Source organism: Alligator mississippiensis, chromosome 7, assembly GCF_030867095.1.
Source record: "Alligator mississippiensis isolate rAllMis1 chromosome 7, rAllMis1, whole genome shotgun sequence".
Taxonomy (NCBI): domain Eukaryota; kingdom Metazoa; phylum Chordata; order Crocodylia; family Alligatoridae; genus Alligator; species Alligator mississippiensis.
The window spans coordinates 13,190,585-13,209,303 of NC_081830.1; the positions used below are offsets into that span (position 1 = coordinate 13,190,585).

At 47.7% G+C, this 18,719-nt stretch overlaps 1 long non-coding RNA gene across 3 annotated transcripts in view; it reads left to right on the forward strand.

Moving 5' to 3' along the window:
* The first annotated feature begins 2,429 nt into the window (after nt 1-2,429).
* Nucleotides 2,430-18,719, forward strand: part of LOC106740297 (uncharacterized) — a 43,022-nt gene continuing 26,732 nt past the window's right edge. Inside the window, exon 1 of one of the 3 annotated variants that reach the window (XR_001373772.3) lies at nt 2,430-8,613. This is a non-coding gene — a long non-coding RNA (uncharacterized LOC106740297). The remainder of the gene's footprint in view (nt 8,614-18,719) is intronic. The other 2 variants (XR_009463337.1, XR_009463338.1) reach the window with 2 other exon arrangements.

Consider the following 18,719-nt stretch of genomic DNA (forward strand, 5'->3'; position numbering starts at 1 on the left):
TTTTGATTATTTGAGATTTTCTTTCAAAAAGAAGGAAAACATCTCAGCAGCATGAGGTTCATATGAAAGCATGACTATTCCTAGGGCGCAGGAAATGGGTTTCTAGTCAGTACTGCAAGAATATGAACAGAAAAGGTTGTATGGCAAGAACACAGAGATGCCAGGGTAACAAGCCCTTCTCAGGGTAGGGCTATGCCCCACAATATATTTCTTTGTGCTTCTGTTTGTTCCTGTCCACCATAGCCTCTGAGGCTGGCCTTTAATTCAAGGGCCCAATCTGGCAGTCACTGTCAGATGATGTTCTTGACTCTTAAAAGTGTGTACAAGCATACTGACCAATGGGTTAAATAGGTATAGGACCTTTATGAGGCCTCTCTGTCTTTTGCCTGCCTCAGGTAGGACTTAAGCTTACAAGCAGTGTGGTAGACTCTCCCTCACTGGGAGGCAATTTTGGATGCCTTTTGAAATCACATGTCCTAATTCAACTGCGAGTTAGTAATGCTGGAGTCAGGACTGGGATTCTCTGTCCTCGGTTACACAGGAGGTGAAACTGGCTGATCATAACAGTCCTTGTAATCTCCGAACTTCTGCAACAGGTTTTGCAGATTGGTGAACCCCATGTTACAGATCATGACCAGTTCTGGCACCAGGGACTTCATTTCAGTTGAAAAGAAGGTAGATTCAGCTGATGTGGACTTCACTTAAGAATTCCTGTTTCCAGCTTCCCTTGAAATAGAGCTGGGCCAATGTAAAGAATTCACAATCTACTGTATGCACTGCAGATGCTTGAAAGGGTGTAGACCATGCCTCTAGCCCTCAAAGCATAGATGAGCAGCCGGCACCCAAAACCAATGACTTTCAGATAGTACTGGCCTAAAACCTTAACCCTTGAAAGGTGCCTACTTCTTTAAAGCAACAGTGGATGTGTCTACATGTGCATTAATGCACCATGGTTCCTAACCTGTAAGTTTAGTACCACTCAAGGTGCACGCCTTTTTAGTGATGCTAATGTACAGTAGACTAATTTTACTGCACATTAGCACGGCTTTTGTTGTGACACCCTAATGTGAAGTAGAATTAGTCTACTGTGCATTTAGCTTCTCATGTAGACATGCCCAGTGAATCCTAAGGCTATTTTAGTTTTTTTGTGGTTTTATTCTGGTACTTCCTTTGCAAAGTGGTTATCATTTTGGGGAGTGGGGGAGATGGAGGCTCCCCTTTGCCATGGTTTGGGCTTATATGTATATGTCTGGATTATATTCACATGGGATTTTTATACGGTAAGTTTTTCTGGGTTTTTTAACTAAGAAATAATCTTTTGAATTTTGGGGGTTTAAAGAAGTTTTCTCTCTACTAAAAAAAAAAAAAAAAAATCCAACAAACCCAAAAGGTTGGTGTGGCAACAGCTCCAGGAACTTGCCTTTTTTGGACACAGGTTTATTGTCTACAGGAAAAGCTAGCTGCTAACAATTGACCAACACTGCCATTCAGTTTAAACAAGCTCAGCATTTCAGTCCTGGATTTAGGTGAAGGTTTGTGGCTGGGATTCCTTCAACCCCATTCATGAATGCTGGTATAAATGATCCTTCGGAAGTGTTTGCCAAGCTCTAGTCAAACAGTCAGGACTATTCTTTGCACTTCCTGCCATCGGCGTATGAGCAGAAAATGTTGACGCATGCAGCCGTGAGATATGATAAGGTAATCAGACTGACATTGGGACAGCAGGGTGATGTGAAATGGCTTTTGTCAGTGGGTTACAAATAAAAAGCGAGGCTTAATTCCACCCTTGGCTGCACACCTGCTAATTGAAGTTAGTGTTCTGAGTGTCACGGAGCGTAGGATTCCAGGCTTGAAGTAAAGGCTGTGCCTAATGGCTGGGTAAACTCCACCTCCTTTATGACACACTGTTTTGTGTAGGGTAGTGGGGTGTCGACTCCAAAATATTCACAAGCTGATGAATATGCTTTTTTTTTTCAGTGGATTTTCCCCCACACCATTGAATTGCCTTGTACCTGATCCAAAACCTTGACACCAAACACCTCCCACTACTGGCAAAATAATTCAAGACCCGATTCCAAACTTCTTGGCGGCTTGACCTGCTGACAAGTTTAAATTCTTAAATGTGAATAGTCCGTCTTACCCCAATGTGACTTCAGTCTCAGGAGTCCCTGTTGTTAATTATATTGTTGAATTAGAAGTTGGGGAAGGCTCTGCTTCGCTTGCTGATCATGGATCTTTTCACCTCTGGATGAGTGCTGTGTGAACAGTGGCCTTGTCAGTTCTCTGGCAAGTTTTTGGAATAGCCATAAATGTTGCTTGTGTGTGTGTGTGTGTGTGTGTGTGTGTGTGTGTGTGTGTGTGTTGGGGGGAGGGGGGGGAGGGGTGGCTTTTGATGAACCAAAAAGTTATTTTAAAAAATAATTTTGGAAGTTAAAGGTTGAACTTTCTCTCTCTTTCTTAAAATTCAAATTCCAGTGGAGGAGTATAATTAAAATAGAAAAAACTGGCCATGCATTGTCAGTGTCAGAACAACACTTTTCAAACTGAAGAAAAAATCAAACTTGGTTTCAAAACTCTCAGACTAAATTGTTTTTCCTTCTTTTTCTTTTTATTCACCACATGTTTTGGTGTGGTTGAATATACCTCCCTTTTAACTGAAAAAGTCTCAGTTGCCTGGATCTATCCAGCAACAATCCAAAATTTTGGTGGAAATAGATCTTTCATGTGGGGTCTTGTGTGGAAGGGGTTAAGGGTTTCACTCCAGTACTTAATAGGTTTGTCTTTCTCATAAAGAAGAGATGAAATAGTTAAGCCAAGACAAGGTTGCAAGCAGGTTAGAGCTGTATGTAAATAATAATTAGCCTTTGGGTCCAAGACATTCATCCCTTCTGGCCCAGGCCAAGTACGGGAATCTCACTGCAAGAGATACTCGTGTTGTTGCTTCCCACGCTGTGACCCTGAACACAGAACAGACTTCAGACCTTGGCACTTTTCAGATGCACCGAATAAAAAAAAAAAGCTGTGAATCGAAGGTGCTTTGTTCCTGGTCCATGCTTTTTTTGCTTTGAATTCTTTCCCACGTTTTCTAGCAGAGCCAGTTTTATAAGTAAGTTAATCACAAACCAGCCCAGCAACATTATGACGATGCCTTTCCTTTGCAGATGTCGGGTAGGTCCGGACCAGGCAGCTTGCTGCTGTTCTTGCTGGCATGAGAATCAGCTGGTGAAATAATAGCCTGGGATGTTGTTTATATTATGATAGAGTCTAGGAGCCAGTCACGCACTTGACGACCTGCTGCTGTTGTGCAAGGTGCTGTATAAACACAGAGAAAAATCATGCCTGTTCACCAACATCTAAATAATGCATCTACTGACTCCTAGCTGCCATGGGAGGTGCAGGCTGGGAACTGAGGGCAGACTACGAGTGCTGTGATTCAGTTTGGTGGTCACAAAAGACTTCCCAAGATCCTTCGTTCCACGTCCAAAAACAATTGCATTCACTGGATGCAGCTACTTGTGTATTAAGGCACTTTTCCTGATGTGCATTTAATTTGGTACCTCCCATGTGAGGTACTAAATAAATACGCATTAGGCTGCCTTAATGTGCAGTAATGAATGTGCGTGGTTTTTAAGTGGCATGTAATGTGCAGTAGCCTATTTTTACTGCACGTCAGCATAATAGCATGGTGTTTTACACGATGCTTTGATGTCTAGTAAAATAGGCTACTGCGCATTAAAGCGCACATGTAGACATGCTCACTATGAGCCCCTCTCATGCCTACCTAGCTGTTTCAGACCATTGCCATGGTATCGGAGTTCTTGAACTCAGTATCTGTTGGGCCAAGTATAGGAAGTAAATCGAGTATCTGCTGTTGACCGAGTTCAAGTTATTCCAGATTTGCCAGGTGTGACTGAGGTCAGAAACTCATCTCACAGTGTTTTGATCATGAAATGTGATGCAATTTACCTCTCATTGCCTGATACTCATCTAGCCCAGTTCCCTACTGACTTAGCTATACAGCTATCCGCAGACTATTGCACAGCTTTTGTGAAATACCTGTGATGGGTCTTATTCCAGTGGCTCATAGGCAAGTCCTCATACCAAAACAGTGGCAGTCATTAACATCCTTAGGTGCTGTGTTGTCATAAACAAGGAGGAAAATCTGAGGGATGGAGATTGAACTGTCATTTTTTTTCCGTCTGAGGTGGCGCCCCTGGGGATACTGGCTGTGAACGTGAGGTCTGCCCTTTAAGCCCCTCACTTTGCCTACTTTGTATAAATGAACTCTCCTAAAAAGTGACCTTAGGAAGATAGAAGCTTGTCTCAAATCATTTTGACTCCGAGTTCCTTTCAGGCCCCCTTGGTAACGTGTATAGGAAATGGCATTTGAGAAATAAGGAGTGATTCGCTGATCTCAAAGCCAAACAGGCTCATTAGTCTCTGATACGAGCTTTTGCAGAACATGAGTGTAAGCACCTCACCCAGTGACTCCGAGCTATTGCCTATAACTTTGTTTTGATTAACCAGGTCTTTTTCATACAGATACCTAGAGTCACTCACCCTCCCGTGTCTTCTGTATTCCAGTTTCTCTCTCCTTATACTCTTTCTGAACATCCTTTCACAGTATCTGGTGAAGTGAGCTTCAGCTCACAAAAGCTTGTGCTAATAATAGATGGAACTACTTTGGTTAGCCTTATAAGGTGTAAATTGACCCTGCTTTTTATTTGACTTCAGACTAGCAGGGCCAACAATGGTTCTATATAGATACCTAGTCCACAGTAGAAGAGGGCAAGCAATAGGGAGCCCACCTTTGTGAAGGCAGGCTGCCAAAGCTGAGACCAAGTGGAACTGGCATAACTTCATGCCTCATGGAGCTGGCTACATTTTGAATGCCAGGCTTTGGCATTCAGAGCAGGGCTCTTGCTATTAGATTGTCAAGTCACACTTGGCATAGCACTAAGGGGTGATGCAGGGAAGGGTTTGTCTTGCTTTGCTGTCTCTAGGCAGGGAGAATCTGCTGCTGACTCTGGGCACCTCCTGGACTGTGTCTTTGAAGAATCTTCTGTTATTTAAAGGCTGCCATATAGTCAGGGTTTTTGTCCAAGGGTAGTGGCACTGGTGTTGTCTGCAGGGCTCTACAAGCTACCAGTCATGGTGTGACTTGCCCAGGGAGAAATTACAGCTGTAGAAGAAGCTTTTTGCACTTCACCCAGGGGCTTATGCTGGAATGGCCTAATGTAAGACATCACAGGCTTCTCAGAGCTGGGGTAATCCTTGATTTCACTCTTTGAATCTAATCTGCAGCTATGCCTCCCTGTCTGTCTTGCACTGAGCTTTGCAGCATGCGCCAAGCTATGCGGCTTGCTCCCTTGGACTGAGAGCAGAGAAACAGGAGGAACGTGTGGGCTAGAAATCTCCATTGCTTAAACCCAGTCAGTGAAAGGCTGAACAGGGGAGTCCTGGCCAGCCAGGAGGGGAGGCTCCTGTGCAGCTGGGTTTTTCAGCCAGTGCTACAATGAAAAGAGATGAGAGAAAGTAGCTACATTTCTCACAACAGCCTCTTTTCTCAGGTGATAAAATCTTCCCTTGGTCCTGGGGGAATTGTGCTCAGTTTGGTAAGTGAAGAGACAGTCTTTTCTAACAAGGTAGAGTGTCCTCTACCCCGTGGGAGTGACTTTTTGTCTAAAACAAATCGGTAAGGAGCTGTCCCTCTGCCAGCTACAGGAGAGGCCCCTAACATTAGAAATGGCAAACTGTATCATTGTCATTCCTACCCTGTCATCTCACAAGGCAGAGATGCATGGTTGTTGTTGGTCAGTGGCCCTTTCTCAAAAAGAATGAGATTGGACCTGCACTCCTTGGGCCTTGATTCAGCAAAGAATGCAAGTACCTTCTTACCCTCAAGCATGGGCAAATTTGTTTCACTTTGCTGGGGGTCCTCATAGCCACTTGGCTAAGAATTGTGTGTCCAGAGCACCAAGGCAGCTATGACTGAATGAAACGTCTACCCAGCTCTGAATATCCTGCCATTCATGATTCAGGGTGAGTTGTCATTAAGCATCCTATGCCCTTGCTACATCCCCCTTGACTTAAGGCCCCAATTAAGTTCACCATCATTAACATACAACCTGAGTTCTGGGCCTCATGGCTGTAACCATTTCCCTCTCATCATCACAGAGCTGAGCTCATTCATGGCCATGACATAAAGCTGTGTGATCAGAAGCAAATTCCCCTCCCCACTAAAGGCTGCCCTACTTTCTCTTTCTGGATTTTATCAGCCAATAACTTGCCTCCAGTCTGAACCACCAGTGAATGGAGCTGGTGGGCAATGCACTGGGCTCCAATTGAACACCAGACAGCTCATTAGCATTGATTGGATGTGAAGGGCCATTGAAGCAGAATCGCACACATCCCCCACTACCCTGGCCCAGAGCTTTGTTTCTGGTGGAGGTCTGATGCCTGACAATGACAAGAGCCTTGGTTTTTAAATGAGCAGAGGAGCATAAAAGGGTGGAGTTCTCTTTCCCTGTTGACTCTCAAAGCTGTATCAGGGCTAGGGAGGAGGATTGTTCCTGTGGCTTTTCCTTCCATAGAAAAAAGGATGGAAAATTCTTCCCAGAAACATCAGGTGCAGTTATTGCCAAGTGGAAAAGAGGTGGCAATGTTCGTGCTTGAGGTCTCATGGGTGGCAGGGTGGCAAAAACCTTGTCAGGTGGTCACTTCAGTCAGGGAAGCAGCAGGGAGGTAGGTGGGTTTGGGTTAGTTGAGGGTGGGAAGCGAGGTGTGTGTACGAGGCCTCAGTCTCTGTTCCTCAGCTGCAGTCACAAAGCCAACACACTGGATGATCCAAAGTCTGACCTCTGGATGTGAGCCCCTCTGGGTGAGTAGTAGGCTTTACTGAATTTGGAAGGCAGGGGAATGCTCTTATTTTTGCCTAGTCGACAAAAGGTACACTGAGGCTACATGATTTGCCCAAAGCCACATGGGACATCTGTGGCAGAGACAGGGACAGACCCTGGTATCCCTAACCCTGACACAGAATTGTGTTGGCATTCCCATCAAATTTTTGCTGTGTCAGATGCCTGCCTCTGTGTCACGCAGGCCAGAGTCTCAAGCCTGTTTCTCACATGGCTTCTCTGCCCCACTGAAGCCCTGAACAAGAAAAAAGTTAATGAGAGGAGGGAAGAATGGTTAGTGCTGTTGTTTCCCAGTGCTGAGGCCACCAGGGGCGGGGGAGCTAGCTGGGCCATGCCAATGACCCCAGCTCGTTTATCTTAGAGCTGGCACCAACACCGCATACCTCTCCATTAATAAATGCTGTCACAAAGGGCTACGCTATCTGGTTGTTAAGCAAACCTGGCACTTGCCTGCTACTGAAATTCCTTGCCTTTGCCCTGCAGGGCTGCCTCCCTTCACTGTACATCTGAGCCCCGCAGCCAGGAGGGGTAAGTTATTCAAAGGGATGTTTGCTATGTGGGTTCCTGGAGCCGGGCCAGGACACTGAAGTTTCTAGGCCTCATCCTGCAGCTGTGGGAAGCTGGGCAGAGGATAGTCGAGGCTTCCTCCCCTTCTCCTCCAGTGGCCTTGAGGCTTTGGGTCCTAAGCAGTCTCCTCTCTGTGAACGGCTGTATTGTGGTCACTCCAGCCCGTGGAGGGGAGCTGATCAGCATAAAGTCTTTGAGGGTCTGTCATAGCCCCTTGCTCAGCAAAACAGCACAAGCCAGGGCACAGCGTCCCCACTAGGACAACCTGTGTTCAGCCAAGCTGCCCCTGCAGGCACAGGGACTGGGGAGATCTGTAGGAGACCCGAGGGAAGGGATTTTTCAGTTCTGAAGCTCCAAACCCACTCAAGTCTTTTCCGCTGCTCTGATTCTGCCTGCCTTGCCTGGCTTGGGGGTTGTGGGGAGGTTTTGTACCTGACCAGGGGGAGGATGTTTCCCTTGCAGGTATCAGATCCCATGGTCTCTCAGGATGAAGAAGCAGAAAGCTCCCCCTTCGTTGAGTTCAGGAGTATGTGCTTAAGGCAGCAGTGGGGCACCACTGTCATGCTCAGAGCCCTCACAGTGGGTTTATACTACAGCATTGCTCTTGGCACCCCCTTCGCCATGCAGATCTGCCCTTTGACTTCAATCTCCTCCGGCAAAGCCAAGCCCAGAAAACCAGCTTGAGCCTCATTGCTCAGAGCTGCTGAGCCACTATTTCAGGTGGCTGCTCTCACTCTGGAGAGGGCTTTCTCCCTCTGCTGTGGCAGAGGCAGGCACACAGATCCTTGAACCCAGCCGAAGCCACATGTTTTGTAAATTGCTGTCACAGTCCCGTGGGAGCTGCATGCTGGGTAATCCCTTCAGCCTCATTCACGAGCTGAAACTGGCATCTGGCCATTGGCAAGGATGCCTGAAACTGTGGCTGGGCAATCCAAAGGGCATTATCTGCTAGCACAGCAGCTGGAACTGGGCAGAGAGCAGGATCCCCCTGTGCTGGGAGACAGAGACGGTCATGCCTGGCTTCCAGCTGTCAGCCAGGTCAGCTCAGCCAGGGAGACACAAACCCTGCCCTGTAATGAATCCCCTTGAAAGATGAACCCAGATGAGTTTCTAAAGTATCCTGCTGCAGGTAAATGCTTAGGGAAGTGTGTTGCTGTTTGCCTAGAGAGAGGGGGGTGGAAAACCCTGATCACAACATGATGGAAGTATAGCAAAACCCCCCATTTTTCTTTTGCTTTTAAAATGCATTCCCTCCCCTTCCCCAACCATTTCTGACTTTTTCTTTCCCTCTCTATTCCCTATAGATAAGTATAAGTGAGCTAAGACATAGGATAAGCTTCAGCATTTTATTTTGGTAGCAAGTTGTATTTATTTTGTTTTTTCTTCTTCTTTATATTGTATAATTATTATGTTTATATTGATTTTTACTGTTCTATATTACTGTTTTACTAGTACTATATGATTTAGGCCTACATATGTAAGTTAGCATAAGTCATGTCAAGTTTCCATTTTGTTTGTCAAGTCTCCATCCTGTTCCCAGGCCTGGTTGTGTAACCTATGACTCTCACCTACCCTTCCTATGTAACTTGGTTCCTGAATGAAAGGGGATGAATGAGGGTGCTTGAGAGACAATGGCAGTAGGTCTAAAAATAGCTCCCTCTGAATGACCAAACCATCAACACCAATACCTGGACAAACGACCCAGCCCTTGGAACCACCCTCAGCATTCAAGAAACAAAAGATGAGGCAACCCACCATTGTGCCAAGGCTGCACTTGCTCAGTAAGAACACCTGGAGCCCCCTGGAACAGGACTGACCTTGCCTGGACAGGCCCTCCCCATAAGAGATTAGAGGTAGTCTGCCCCGTAAAAGGGGGAGTGAAGACTGACTCCTTGGGACGCCCTCTCTATCTGGACCAGCACTATGCCACACCACCTATCCACCCAGAGGCCCTGCCGGTGACCCTCCTCTGGACAACATCTACTGGACAAGGACCCCTTTCCAGCCTGGATAGGTAGCTATCACCCCCCACCCCCTCTTCAACCAAGGACTTGGACTCTGCTTCTCTTCCCTACCTGGACTCCAGCCCTTCCACTGAGTCTCTTTCTCCTGCTGCCAGTGTGAGTGCTTGTGTGTGTGTGTGGGAACCAATAACTTCATGGGGCTGTGTAGTGTGTCTGTTTAATAAAACTGTTATTTGGACCCCTAAGTTGGGTTTTGCTTTACTATGGTTTGACCCTGATTCAATCTCTGCTCCTCGCCCCTCTAACTTCTGTCTCATTTCTCCCTCTCCTGCTTCTGACTCACTGCCACCTCCAACAACTGTCCTGAGCTCCTCTCTGCTTCCAAGTCCCATTTCTTTGCCACTGTCTAATCCCAGTTCTGGCAACTTTCACTCCTTACACTTGAACTCTCTCTCTTACCTTAACTTTCCCCCAAGTATCCCAGGTACCCCAAGCGCGTGCGCACACACACACATACACACAAAGTACCATCCAAGTTAGGAACTTACTTATGTGTGGGTGTGTGTGTATATACGCGCGCACACACGTCATTGTGTGCATGATATACAAATTAGTGATCTGGGTCTAACTTTTGTATAGTGTACGTGCTTGAATTGGTGATAGGTATGCATGTGCCTAGGCTGGTTTGGATGTGTATGTGCCTGAGCTGGTAGTGTGTGTGTATGCACCTAATTGATTTGTGTGTTTGTATATGTGCAATTGTGTCACACCTTCCTGTCTAACAGTGCAATATTGAGATCCTGAGAGTTAGCCTGACCCCACAGGGCAGCAGAAGTGCTGGTGGTGGTGGCAGCATTGGTCAAGGGCAGGGCATGGGCCAGGGTCTGAGCTGAAATGTGTGGTCAACCTTTTTCTGAACGAAGTCATTACTTGCAGCATTTCCTGGGTGGTGTTCTTAATTCTCCAGACACTGTGAATTTCCTCTGATCATGCACTTTGCATCTGGAGAAGCAGCAAAGGTTAAGAAAGTGCATAAATTATCGCGGAGTGGAGCTCTTCTGAAGAAATACTGTAACAAAGGGATGACTTTGGCATGACAGTCTCCTTCTGCTTTCTTAGAAGTGCCTGACTCTGGTTTCACATGGGGCTCATCTTTTCAGTTTGCAGCCTGTGTTGCAGGTACTTCTGGGAGTTCCTCAGCGAGCGATGGGCACAAAAAAAAGTCCTCCCTGCAGCCTAACAGGGCAAAACACAGATTATCTCAGAATCCCCGTCAGAGCTGTACACTTCCCCTTAAGCAAACATTGTTCTGTATACTTCATTGCCATAAACCCGAGATGTGCTGTAGATATATCAAAGGCCATAAAGCTGCCAAAAGAGCTCTGAGGAATGCCAGCTTTGTTAATAATAGCCAGGAAAATGAATATAAATAGGACATTTTGTCTCTGTTATAGGGGGGGAACAATAATGGACATAGGAAGAATGGCCGTACTTCAGAACAACAGAGCCTGGGAAATGTGTTAGGTATTGCCACAAGCTGGCAGGCCAGTGCTGAAGGGACTTCAAAGGCTCGACTTTGAGCACAGCTAGTCAGAAAGGGGCTGTTGACTGGGTCTGGCAGGACAGAAACATGATAACCATCCTGGCTCTGGGCCTCAGTGCTTGTCTCTGGGCCTGTCCCTAGATCACCCAGCACTTTACAAAGGTGAGGAGATATTTTAATGCGAGGGAAACCCAGGCATTGGAGTTAAATGACTTCCCCAGGGTCACCCACAGTAGCCGAGTTCTGGTTCTGTCCCCTGTGTAGCAAGCTTTGACCTATTTTTTTCCCCAAAATCGCCTGCCACCTGCACTTCTGGGTTTGCTGGAGCATGTTGCTCATTATAAACGAGCTGCAGCAAAGCATTCCTTTCTGCGTACCTCCCGCCATGAAATTATAAGGGGATGGGCCAAATCTCACTCATGTGAACAGGCTCAGTGTCATAGATTCATAGATGTTAGGGTTGGAAGGGACCTCAATAGATCATCGAGTCCGACCCCCTGTATAAGCAGGAAAGAGTGCTGGGTCTAGATGACCTCAGCTAGATACTCATCTAACCTCCTCTTGAAGACCCCCAGGGTAGGGGAGAGCACCACCTCCCTTGGGAGCCCGTTCCAGACCTTGGCCACTCGAACTGTGAAGAAGTTCTTCCTAATGTCCAATCTAAATTTGCTCTCTGCTAGCTTGTGGCCATTGTTTCTTGTAACCCCCGGGGGCGCCTTGGTGAATAAATACTCATCAATTCCCTTCTGTGCCCCCGTGATGAACTTAAAGGCAGCCACAAGGTCGCCTCTCAACCTTCTCTTGCGGAGGCTGAAAAGGTCCAGTTTCTCTAGTCTCTCCTCGTAGGGCTTGGTTCTCTCCTCGTAGGGCTTGGTGTCCTTCAGTTCCAAGGGTCTTAACATAAGCACAAGGCAGGAATTGAGCCCTAACTGGCTCCTGGGAGGCAGGGACCATTCCTCTGCGTTTGTGCACTACTAACACCCGGGTATCTTGGTGAGTGACAGGACACCCTGGGTAGAAACCTGTTGCCATGTACATCCTCCATAGCTGCAGCACAGAAAGGGTTAACAAAGGGTCTTGCCAGCACCCCCAGCTGTCCCCAAGTGACTGGTTAGAATCAGCTGATAGAAAATGCTGCAGAAGACCATCTCCTTTTGATAGCTGTTGTGTATCAGTGGCCTGAAAAGGTCTATGGGAAGAGCAAGGTTAGGAGAAGGGAGGTCAAGCAGGAAAGGTAAGCAGCATCCAAAGGGACTGGGGAGGCATGGAAAGGAGCAGTCCTTTCTACATAAGGTCCCTGGGCTGGGATGCAAAGGGGAGGGAGGGCTTCCCTCATCTACTCCCTGTGGAAAAGGAAGCAATGGCTCAGGCCGAGACAGGCCCAAGTCTGGGCATGTAGCCTCAGAGCTCTATGTCCATGGAGGGTTTGGAACCCTAATTCACACAGCGGAAGAGGCTGCTGGCTATGGGGGTAGGGATCAGTGGCAATAATGGTACTCCCTGATGTAGCAGACCTGTATCTGTCAGGGAGTGAGGCTTCCTGAGCAGGGTGCTGGAGTTGTCCCCCAGATCCTATAGTGACAGTTTAGCAGGGACAATGGGAGCATGTTTTCCCTGGGTGTTCCCTTCCCAGGCCTGGCTGTGTACCAGCCCCTCATGCTGCTACTGATCCTGAAAAGCAGCCTGCAAACCGCTGGGGTTGGGGATTTTTGGCTGCTTGTGTTCTTCTCAATGGTCTGGCCTTGTTCTGTGGAAACTAGACTGCCCTGAATGCAGGAACTGCCAGAAATATCTCTTCAGAGTGGAGGACTAGTTGTACAGAGAGATCAGTGTATGGCTGAGGCGCCACCTTCCACTAAGGTGAACAGCTCAAGGAAGGAAAACTGCATACCTAGCTTCATAAGAGCCATTGAGAGTCTCCGTGCATGGGGCAATCAATCCTTATCTCTGACTGAGACACTTACACCTCTGTAACAACCCCTTGCTACAGCATGCTTGTTCAATGGGAACATGTATATAAAAGAATGTGCCTCATTTTCCAATAAAACTGGCCCAAAATAGATTCCCCACCAGCTCCTTTCTTTTACAGGTTTAAGTGTGTGCGCGCCGGGTCTGACCCCGGGTCGCTTTCGTCGCTCTGCACGCGGGCTGTGGCCAGCAGCCCGGGCAGGCCGGGTCGGAGAGGGCGGGCGCCGAGCTAGAATTAGGCACAGACACGTAACGGTTGATTTTAAGATTGTTTTACTTACACCGAGATGGTCGTGGTGTAGGCTGAGAACTTGCTTGAGTTGCGGTTACAACAGAAAACACGAACACACGTGGAGGTTGCAAGGTTCCACGCAGACAGAACATGAACAATTACGTGGAGCTTGCTAGGCTCCACGCAGACAAACTCCGGATGTCCAGGACAAGCGCGCATTAAACTCGTTGTTACGTCTTATAGTAGGCTCCGTTCGAAGACGGGAAGAGGTGGGCGGTGGATCAGGCCGCCAAACCCCTCTGAGCGACACACAGGGTTTCTATTACCCTGCTGCGCACACCCAGAGTCCCCACGAGATGGATGCGGAGTCCTTTTCGGCTTGGGCGGAAACTGCTCAAGCCTCTTATACGGCTAGCAGGCCAATCGCTAGCTGCCACGTGTGAATAATTTAGAACTAGCCAATTGCGGGGCACGAATTTGCATATGACGAGCGGGAAATCTTTGCACCGTGCATTTCTGTGCTTCAAAGGAAATGCACCCTGCAAAGATCGCTGCAAAGTGGCGGGAACACTCCCTTGCACGCGGGTTCTCTGCGCAGCAGAACTCCTCCGTGCAATGAAGTTGCAAACCCACGGGGATAATTCTTAGTGCCGAAGCGCGCACAAAAAAATCAGACCTTTGGGTCATGACAAAGTGTACAAGGATTTGTGCTCAAGTTCTCTGCAGGCAGCAAGGCTGGGTTTGTTGGATTGGGTGCTGGTATGGGGCAGGCCTGAGGTGGGCTCAGTCCCAGCATTGCCAGAGACATACCTGGTCGTGGAGGGCAAGTGGTTTTATCTACCTACATTTAAAGGTTTCCTATCTGGAAAACAGGACTTTTGATCCTTTCTCCCACCCTGTCTGCTTTGGTTTCTTTGAATGGTCAGATGCTTTGCTGTGTGGCTGTACACTATCTTGGACAATGGGGTGACTTTTCCTGAGCTATTTCACCCATGCCTGTCTCAGGGAAATGCTGGAATTACAGAGATTAATACAGTGAGGTTTTTCCTAATCTTATTCCACAAGCATCTTCCTCAGGCTGACAATTCAAGCCTCCTCCCTGCATCGAGAGAAATGACTTAATAGAGGAGGATGCTGAGGCGCTGGCTGTCTGCTTAATACCCTCGTGTTTCCAAGGTGATTACAGCTTTCTGACCTCCGTAATTAAATCAGAATTTGAGTGTCAATTTAGGGGAGGAATTAGAGTAAATGAACTCAAATCCCCAGTGAATGGTGCTGCTGCTGGTAGGTTTCAGGCTGCATCCTGCAGGTAATTAGTAATATCGTGGCTCCTGAGAGGGCTGTCCCGCCACGGTGTCATCACAGAGGTAACAGAAAGGAACAGGCTGTCCTGTAGAACAGGACACAAACCCCTTCTAGATATGAAATCCTGAGGTGCTGTGAAAGTTGTGGGTCCTATCCTATCCCTTTGGGGGGCCAGAGCTGGATGGTTTTCTATTTGCGCACATTCTATCCATGGGGATGAAGCAATAGGTCATCTTGTCAGGTGTCTTTTGTGGCACTCTCCAGAGAAAATCATCAGCTTCATGGGTCCAGTTAGGCTATTCTGTGCCATTCATGGGCTTGGAAGACTTGTTTTTCTGACTACAGCAACAAGTGATCAGTGTAGACTCCGTATTATAAAAGTCCAGTGATGTGTTGCCTTGCAAATGTGCTGCGGGAGATGTTAACGCACTTGTGGGGTGACCCCTAGCCTTCTCCTCTCTGCCTGTGTGTTTGTGCATGGACCAACAGCAGGGCTGGGAGTGTCACCCCATCTAACCTGAGAAATTAGTATTTCCACTACAGACAGGATCTCTGTGAGAAGGCAGCTTTTCATGCCCAAGAGACAGCCAGCTCAGATTGCATCTGGCCTAGAGCCACTCGTTCAGCCATTAGCCCTCACCCAAGCCAGACAGTGCTGAGGGCCCTGGGAAGTGCTAGAGAGCTGAACTTTTACAAGGGGCAACTATACACAGTGGAGCAGCAAGAATCAGGGAAATAGGATCAGACAGTGAAATACAAAACCTGATTCACCAGTGCCAGCAAAACCCTACCCTGCAATTGGCTTCATGCTAGCTGGTCTCCATTGATTGTTGGTGGACCAGCCCTGGTACAGTGCAGCAATGAATGAGACTCTTAACACTGTGGGGTTTCATATCACATGAACTGTCCCAGGTTAGGAAACACCTCTGTGCAAACAAATGCTCTTCTTTATCAGATGGTTTGGCAGGTCGCTCACCCCACCTCACAGTCCTGATTCTACCAAGAGGGGTGCGTGTGCTTCACTCCGCACACTGAGATAAGGCCCGCAGTTCCTGTAACAGCAGCCGGAAACAAAGGCAGCAGAGGTAACATTTCAAGATGGTGTTGGTGGGGCCTGGGCCCGATTCATTCCTGTCTCTAGTATCAGTGGTGTCATAAAAGGTCCTTGCTTGGCATTCAGGGCTGAAGGTGAGGAGGTACCATGCTGCCACTTTCTAGAGGAGCTATAAAACAGACCCCCACATCACTTGGGCTCTTTAATACAGCCATAGGAGGGGAAGGCATTAGCACTGTAGACTGGCCTCTCTGACAGTGGAGAGCAACAATCCCTCTGCTCTCCAGTTGATCATAGGTGTGGTTTTCACTTCCATCCCTGAAATGTTCCCTCTAATATTCTGGTGCCTCTAATATTTGGAGCTCTGCTCCAAATGTCCCTAGGCTTCAGGTGTCCCCTGGATGTAGTAGAGGGTTAGGGCAAGCTCTTTCCTACTTGTAAAAGTCCTGTTGCTCTTAGTTACACCACTGCAAATTCAGACAGATGTAGTTGTGCCCCTTTGGGATCTCAGTGGTGCAGCTGGAACAGAGCTAAGGCCCCAGCTGTCTCAGACACCTGATTTCCACCTGCAGTTATTTTTCCTGTGTGTGTCTGAAATCTGTGCAAACAGTTCCCAGGACAGAGAGTATCATTTTACCTTTGATTTCCATCCCCCTTTTCAGTAGTTTCCACCTAGATCCCAGAGCCAAACGGCCAGGGTCCCGTTAACGACTTGGAAACACATCTTCATTCTGTTGCTGCCACATTAACACACACAATCAATGCATCTCCCATCTCCTCCAGCCCCCTGAGTGAAAGGCAAGTAATCTTCACACAATTGGCTGCATTGTTGTCCCGTCCCCCCTCCTCCACCACCATTCATGTGCTGTATATTTAATCCAACAGGATAAAGCGCTGTGGAGATGGTGATTTGCCAACTAATAGAGTTTCAAGACTCCGCCTGCTTCTTGTTCACAGCCCTTCTAGGACAGACGGGAATAGTGGGTGTGCGAGTGGTATGCTGTCTTAAAAGTAGGTTATGATCTCAATCTAGCTGAGCAAATCCGTTCTGTTGCTCTGTTATCTTCCAGCCTGACAGCAGAGTAAGGCTGTTGCAGACAAGCTGATGTTCCTTGATAGCTTGGAGAACTAATGAGTTCTAGTTAGCAGGGGCAGGAAGTGGAATACAGGGATAATCTCTACTCCTCTATACAAGGATCTGTAGGATGGGCCATGGAGAGACATGGCAAGTGCAATATTAAGAGAACAAAAAATGGAGACAGAGGCTTGTGTACAAACTGGATGGTTTGTGGTCTTTCCCAAGTGTCTGTTCTGTATGCCTGAAAGCATTAGGAGCCCTTCCACGGGGCTGTAACCATTGCTCATGGGAGAAAAGCAACATTACTGGCAACATTCCCCTGCAGGGACACCAAGCCAGCTGCAGGCTGGTGCCTGCCTTGTGAAGGGTTAACTTGAATTGTCAGTGTGATGAAATCATCAGCAAAACTAACTGCACTTTATCATCCATTAGCACACATGACAAATAGTACCAAGGAGGTGATACTGCCCCTCTATGCGGCGCTGGTCAGACCACAGACGGAGTACTGCATCCAGTTTTGGGCACCATACTTTAAGAAGGATGTGGATAACCTCAAGAGGATCCAGAGGAGGGCCACTCATATGGTTAAGGGTTTGCAGGCCAAGCCCTATGAGGAGAGGCTAAGGGACCTGGATCTGTTCAGCCTCCACAAGAGAAGGCTGAGAGGGGATCTTGTGGCCTCCTACAAATTCATTAAGGGGGGTGCAGCAAGGAACCGGAGATGCTCTGTTCACCAGGGCACCTCTTGGGGTAACAAGGAACAATGGTCACAAACTGACAGAGCAGATTTAGGCTGGACATCAGGAAGAACTTCTTCACAGTAAAGGTGACCAGAATCTGGAATGGGCTTCCAAGGGAGGTGGTGCTCTCCCCTACCTTGACGGTCTTTAAGAGAAGGCTGGATAGGCATCTGGCTGGGGCCCCAGCACTCTTTCCTGCTCAGGGCAGGGGGTCGGACTCAATGATCTGTTGAGGTCCCTTCTGACCCTAGCATCTATGAACTTCTCCTGAACCGCTCCAGGGACTGAGGTCCAGCTGTGTATCCAAGACCCTGCAAGCAACAAGGATTAGCCTATCTCCTGGGAGGTAACTTGATGAAGAAGAAGAGGGAATAACCCACATTAATTGCATAGACACATGCACAGTCTGTGGGGCCAGAAATAGACTCTTTGGTCAGCATAGGCAGAAGAGCTCAGAAATCCAGCCCACACTTAGCATGAATCTTTGCCATATCTTATCAAAGATAATGTCCCCAGTGCATATTCATGGGATAGAGGAGAAATGTATGCAAAGCTGTAAGATGGTCTAACAGGATTAACTCTGGCCTGCTGAAATGAGGCAGATCTGTCGTGACTGGGATTTTCTGCACAAAAGGGCCAGTTCTGGCCTATTCACTTCTTCATACAAAAATGTTGCAGGGGGAGGTGGGAGGGGGATTTTTGCCACCAACAATTCCAAAAGGAGAGATTGTCCCACTTCTCCTGTTCCCCTGCTGTATGACAGAGAGGATAATTATTTGGTCTTGGCCCTCCTTTTTTTGACGAGTGCTGTGAACATATTGGGTGTGGTTGGCTGTTTGCATGGGCACAAAGTGAGTGTGAAGAAGGGAGGGCCTTGGTTTTAGACACTGCGCTGGGGCTTGGGGTCTGGGCTGGGTTTCCCTTTGAGGACAGATTTCTGTGTGACCTCAGGCCAGTCTTGCTTGGTGCGACTAGACTCTCCTGTGTTAAGTACTACTAGTGTAAACTGCTAGCAGGTCAGAATGAATTATGCCAGCATGTATAGGTATAAATTACCCTGTAGGAGGCAAAGCAAGGGAGAGTCAGGATCCTGGAGCATGCTAGAGGTGATGGTGGTCATTGGCATTATCCCTCTGTGTTTAGGAAGGATGGGGAGCTGGGAGAACAGCATGCAGTCCATTTGCTTTGATGGCAGTGGGAACTGCATTGGCAATCCCTTACCCTTCCCACCTCTCCCTGTTTTTGTTTTTGTTTCATTGGGTAGCATGTGATGGGGAATGATGACAAACTTAAATGTAAATCTCTGCCATTGGCCTGCGGTGGGTAGGTGTCTTGGAATCCCCAATGTGCG